At 40.6% G+C, this 5,994-nt stretch overlaps 1 protein-coding gene across 1 annotated transcript in view; it reads left to right on the plus strand.

The window, feature by feature from the left end:
• The first annotated feature begins 2,310 nt into the window (after positions 1-2,310).
• The window catches only part of arhgap32a (Rho GTPase activating protein 32a), a 36,445-nt gene continuing 32,761 nt past the window's right edge, over positions 2,311-5,994 (plus strand). The window contains exon 1 of the mRNA XM_037677584.1: positions 2,311-2,482. The gene's annotated coding sequence lies outside the window, so the exon portion shown is untranslated. The remainder of the gene's footprint in view (positions 2,483-5,994) is intronic.

The raw sequence follows: 5,994 nt of genomic DNA on the forward strand, positions 1-5,994 counted from the left end.
CCACATAAAACTTATTTTTTTCAAAAGATCTAAACTATCTCTTTAAGGACTGAAAAGTGCAATGGACATGCAACGAGAAGGAAAACAAATGTCCTGAAAGACGTCTGCTACAACGACCTTTGTGCTTTCGTAAAAAAAAAAAAAAAAATCCCGTCAGGAAGGCTGGGAAGCAAACAAATGAGCCGCACACACCTGCGTGAAATGCAAAGTTCAGTTAATCCACTGTTCAAACACTCGAACCCTTTGAGGCCTCGCTGCTTAAGTTTCAAAGCTGATTCTTGAATGGGTTAGTGCTTTGTGTCCTTCATTGTTGTTGCGAACACATTTTTAGGCTCACAAAGTGATTTGATTCCAGGACTCTTGTTTCATATTTTCTGAAAGGAGTCATTCAATTAAAACTATATATTTTTGTTTTAAGTACATACATTTTGGTGTCTGGATTCACTTCCTCACAAAGCAAAGTAATTATTAAAAAAAAAAGCCTAGTTCAGTGAGCTTGTTTCTATAGTTTGGTGTTTAATCACCAGGTCCACTTTAATGTGGGATTATAAGACTGCTCAAATGTGTGCAACATGTCAAATGTTGGTTTAGGTACTAAAGGCTCTTCAGTGATGTTTTTGTGTTCAAACATCCAACTCAAAAGACACAAGTTGCAAGGAGAAGAGGGGAGGAGTACATTTAGTTTTCCTCCCTTGACTCATATAAGCTCCAAAGAAAGGAGACGTAAAGACAAGAAAAAATGCACCCTGTGAATGTTACCTTATAGCCTTTTGACCAAATTATGTTGCTTTGAGACTTTGTGTAATCCTATAAACCTTCAAATAAACATTAATTTTAGTATTTTTGCTGAAAAAGTTCTACACTGTTAGTGAGCAGACTCTGGTTCCAAAAATACAAAATGGCACCTCCCATAAACTGCTATAAACAAGTCTAAGCCATTGTATGGGGGCTGACATGGGGTAGAGGCAGGGCAGCCGACTCGGGACCCGAAAGTCCCAGGTTCCTGAGTCTGACTCTAAACTTCAAAACCACAACATGGTTTCATGTCTCTCTTGTAAATGAGTCCCCATGGCTCATTTGGGATTAACCTGCATAAATAAAGGTTGAATGAATGACAGCACCACCTTAAATGGTAAATGGACTGTACTTATATAGCGCCGTTTTATCTTATTTCAAGATACTCAAAGCACTTTACACTACAATCTGTGCCTCATTTATCCATTCATACAGCACTCTACTAGATCTCTACAAAGCTAATGGAACAAATCATTCTAAAGAGACTAATCAGAGCTTTTAGATCACATTCATACACTGATGGGACACACATCAGAGGCTATGAGGGGTTCAGTGTCTTGCCCATGGACACTTCAGAATGTGACTGTTGGTGGATTAAAACCCCCAACTCTCGCATTGGAGGACAACTGCTCTAACCACTCAGTCACAGCCGCCCCATTATTAAAGACAACACTTCTGATTTAGCTCTGGACAGTTGAAGTGACACAGTGGTGCAGTAGAGCATCAAGGTCAACGGGTTGAATCCTGCTTGGAGTATCGGGTACTCCTTCCACAGACAAAAATCCTACATGTTAGACTAATTGGTATTTAAATTTTTGTGATCGAGTGTGTGAATGATTGTCTCTATGTGTCATGGACTGGAGACCAGGCCAGGTGCCTCTCGCACAGTGATGGCTGGATATGGGCACCAGTGACTCCACGACCCAGAAAGGAAGAAGCAGTTAAGATAAAGGATGGTTAAATGGACGTTGATGGAGTTGATTTGTCCACATTTATTCAAGTTGATGGTGCAGACTCTGGTCCAAAATTACAACATGGCTGCACCATTCAAACTAAATCCAACAGTGTAAACGTGTCAGAACAAAAGCAGCTATCTAAAACCCTGACCTGACTCAATCAAAGCTCAATGGACACTAAACTAGTGAAGAAAAGCCCCAAGCAAAAATGTCCCTTTGTCTTTCAGAGGACAAACAAGAAAAGGAGTTGATGCAGGAAGGATTTGAAGAGCAGTTTTCACTCCTCTTTCTGTCACCACCCACCCACAGAGGGGAGGCTTATGTAATTCCAGCATTACCTAACTCCACACAACTGCGGCTCCTCCAGCTGCTGAACACCACGGAGCAACTCCGCTGCTCGTATCTGCCTCCGAGACGAGAACCGTACAAAAGGAGGGGGGTCCGAGGGGGGAACCCCAGGAGCCTAGCTGGGTAAAGAAGCGCGGGCACGAAGAAAGCGGAGCGCGCTCCCGCAACAGCAGCAGATCCCCGGCTCTCCTTCAGCGATGCAGCACCTGATCCGGGGCTTTCCTCCTCAAATGATCTACCTCAGATGATCACCTGCGCTAGGCGTGTGCGCGCGCGTGTGAGCTGCGTGTTTTCGCAGTGCCATGCCGACAGCCTGTTTCCTCGCTGCGCAGCATAGAGGAGCAGAAGGAGCAGGAGGAGGAGTGGAGCTGGAGCACTCACAGGTAGGCTGAAGGGGCGATCAGAACCTGCTGCTCTGGACCCGGATCAGCAGGTTCTCCTAGAAACTGATAGGTGATCTGGTGTGTGTGTGTGTGTGTGTCGGTGTGTGTGTGTGTTTGTTTATGTTCCATTTGGGGACTTGAACCAGCATACACACCAATTTTTTGGGGACACCTTGGAAATTGGGGACCAAAGCTAGTTGGTTCTTAAAACATGCAGCCCCAATGTGGATGTAGGCAAGTTATGTGTGTGTGGTGTGCCTGTGTGTGTGTGTGTGTGTGTGTGGTGGGGGGGGGGGGGGGGGGTATCTGCCAGGTCCAACAGGTCAGAGTACACTGCTGGTGAACTCTTCCCAGTGGATCCCAGCAGTCATTAGATGGCTGGAATGTAGCACAGCTCATAAAAATATGTTGATGTGTCAGGAGGCTCCTGGTGCTGCTTTCTGCTGTCTGAACACTGCAGAAGAGCTACAGGTCTGCAACAAGTCAGCTGTCTTTGTGAGTCTTTTAAAAAAGTAAGCCTGGACTGATTAAAACACCTGTTTGTAAAGTCTGCAGAGCTTTGAGGGGTCATTTCTGAGATGAAGCCTGCATTACAGAGTAACCACATTTTTGGATTCTCATTTGTGTGCAACTATGTTTTCCCTCTTCAGCTAGACAAATGGTTCATAAACCATGAAGCAGCTCAAAAATGTCACAGAACACCTTTTAAACAGGGATAATTTTCTGTATTTGGTTAATAATAAACCAGTCATTGTTTTGACTGCTTTAGCAAACACATAACTTATTACTTTGTATGTTTTTTCAATTATTTTCAATTTTGGATGGACATAAATAGATATTTTAGTTCTTGCTTCCTTTTTGCCTCCTATGGGATGCAAGCAGAATATCTTTAAATGTTTGACAGTTTAAAGCAGGAATACTCACTGTTTTGCACCGATCTGTCCTGTCTTACAGATGAGTGAGGGCTGGGGAAATGTACAAAACATTAAATGATTACACACACAGTCCAAAGTACTGCAACTGAGCCAAGCTCATAAAAGGAACACAAAGAAAAATGGTCATTTTTCAAAATAAAATACCCATTTGACCAAACATGTGAAAAATATAATTTTTTTTAAAGATGGTTTTAGTGTGTCTCTGTGGCCCCGTGCAAAATGATTCATGGACCATGGCCTTTGGGGACCTTTTGTTTAAAAGCTACAACACTTCAAACACATTTTAAAAATATTTAAGCGTATGGTCCAAATCACTCCTATTATTCTAACAGGAAGTCTTTGCCTACAGTTGTTTTGTATGTTAAAGCTGATAAAACACTGAAAATAATAAAAAATTTACTGTGGGCTAAAATAAAGAATGGTTTAAGATTGAAATAAAATCATTCATCAAGAATAAAACACAAATAAATGTGATGGAGCAATGGGAATCAGTGGACTGAAGTTCATTGACATCCTCCTCATCAACACCCCTGGGCAGCTGCTGTTTTTCTCCAACAAATATCTGTAATCCGTCTGCGAGTCTGTGGATTAAGTGGTTGAATGTTTGTCCTCCTGAGAATCACGGATGTGTTTCAGAGTTATTACACAAGACTTCCTCGGATTCAGGATTTTTAGATAATTTGTTCGATTGTCAAACTCAAGCTTAAGAAGATTAGATTGTCTTCCTAAGTGACAGATCGCTCCATTGATAAAATATTTGTATCTGAGTCAGCCTTCTCTTTAGCTCAGCTCCAGCCTTCGTCCAGGATCACTCGCTCAAAGATTGAGCTGTGACATCTCACTCACTGTGGGATGAAATAATCCCAATCTGGTAGATTTCAAGGAGGATTAAAGGATTAAATGAATAGGACACTCCCCACCACCATCGTTAACCCAGTCACCTTCTTTCCTCAAGAGGTGACATGAGGGGCAATGACAGCTTTAGCCTGAGGCAGACGGGCAGATGATGATGATGTTAATGATGAAGATGATGTGTCAGAGTTTCTGGTCGGAGGAGCTTCTGTGGCTTCATTTGCCTCCATGTTACATCCTCATCCTCCAGAACCTGGAGGAACATCAAGTCACGTTGGATGAGAGACCAGTTGCCATGACAACCACAGGGCCCTTTTCCCACTGCTTCTCTGTGCTTGTCTTGACTGCAGTCAAAACGAGAGCAACTTTCCCATCCATGTTTTCACTGGACTCTATAGAAGAATCTTTCAAGAAGCAGCTGAAGATGCTGTCACCGGGCATTTAGCGATCCTTCAGCTGATCATTTTGAGGTTTAACTCAATTTGAATGCAGTATGAACAAATGAAATGTTTGAAACGACGGATGGGCTAAGAATTTCCTGAAGGCAAGATGCCTCTAAGCAAACAGCAGATAAACAGATGGCGGGTGCTGCAACTTTAAAAGCAACTTCTTTTAATAAGGTTTAAGAAATAAAATTCCTTACATTAGGCTTAGAGATTCTAACTCATTAGGAACCAAAACTAAAAATGGTAGCATGTGATGCCAAAGTGTGATGGAACAGTGAATGCTATATTCAGGAAAGTTCAGTGTATTATGATTAATTACAGTTTCTTTGAATAAGATTATATGTACTTTCCAAGTAAGTTGCTTAAATAAATGCAGGAGCTGACAGAAAAAAATCTAAACTGGAGGTACAATAATGAGTTTATAAACACAGTTATTGATTTCAAAAGGACAGTATGTTTTAAGTTAGGTTTTGTAGAAAGGTCATAAAGAGTTCATATTTTGAAAAGGTACTTTCATTTTGACTGGATTGATCATACCAAAACCTATAAAACGGCTCCAGTCTCAAGCATGTTATAGTAATTGATGAAAATACTATTTCATGAACCTTTAATACACAGCATGTTTGGGGTTGTATGATATTTCTTTCACAGAAATTTACTGCGTGTGATGTAAATCTGATGACAATGTAAAGGTTTCTAAAATGAATTCAAAATGAATTACTTACATAAATGTTTGACTGAAGTTGACTTAAGATGTTGGCAATCCTCTTTGATCTCGGCTTCGCTCAGGTTAGCCGTTAGCGCATTGATCAGGAAGCTGGGTGCTGGGATTTGCTGATGAAGTAAAAAGTGAACCGTTAAAACTAAAAAAGGCAGAAAACTAGCTGGAATCCAAAAGCAGCAAAACACTAGTTAAAAGCTAAAATTATTCAAATGGATGCTAGAAGCTAAAAGTACCAAAAAGCTAACATAAAATAGCAAAAGGCTAGCTAAATGTAGCAAAAGCCTAGGTAAAAGCTAAAAGTTTTAAATAGGAAGCTAGAAGTTAAAATTAGCTTAAGGCTAGCTAAAAGTATTCAAATTGAATCTAGAAGCTTACAGTACAAAAAAGCTAACATAAAGTAGCAAAAAACTAGCTAAATGTAGCAAAAGCCTAATTACAAACTAAAAGTATTAAAGAGGAAGCTTGACATTAAAATTAGGTTGAAGCAGATTTGAAAGAGAATCATGTTTTGGGAAATCATAATTTTTTTTGAGAAAATAAAAACAAGACATCAGT

The sequence above is a fragment of the Nematolebias whitei genome, chromosome 6 (assembly GCF_014905685.2).
Source record: "Nematolebias whitei isolate Nwh7 chromosome 6, NemWhi1, whole genome shotgun sequence".
In the NCBI taxonomy this organism is placed as follows: domain Eukaryota; kingdom Metazoa; phylum Chordata; class Actinopteri; order Cyprinodontiformes; family Rivulidae; genus Nematolebias; species Nematolebias whitei.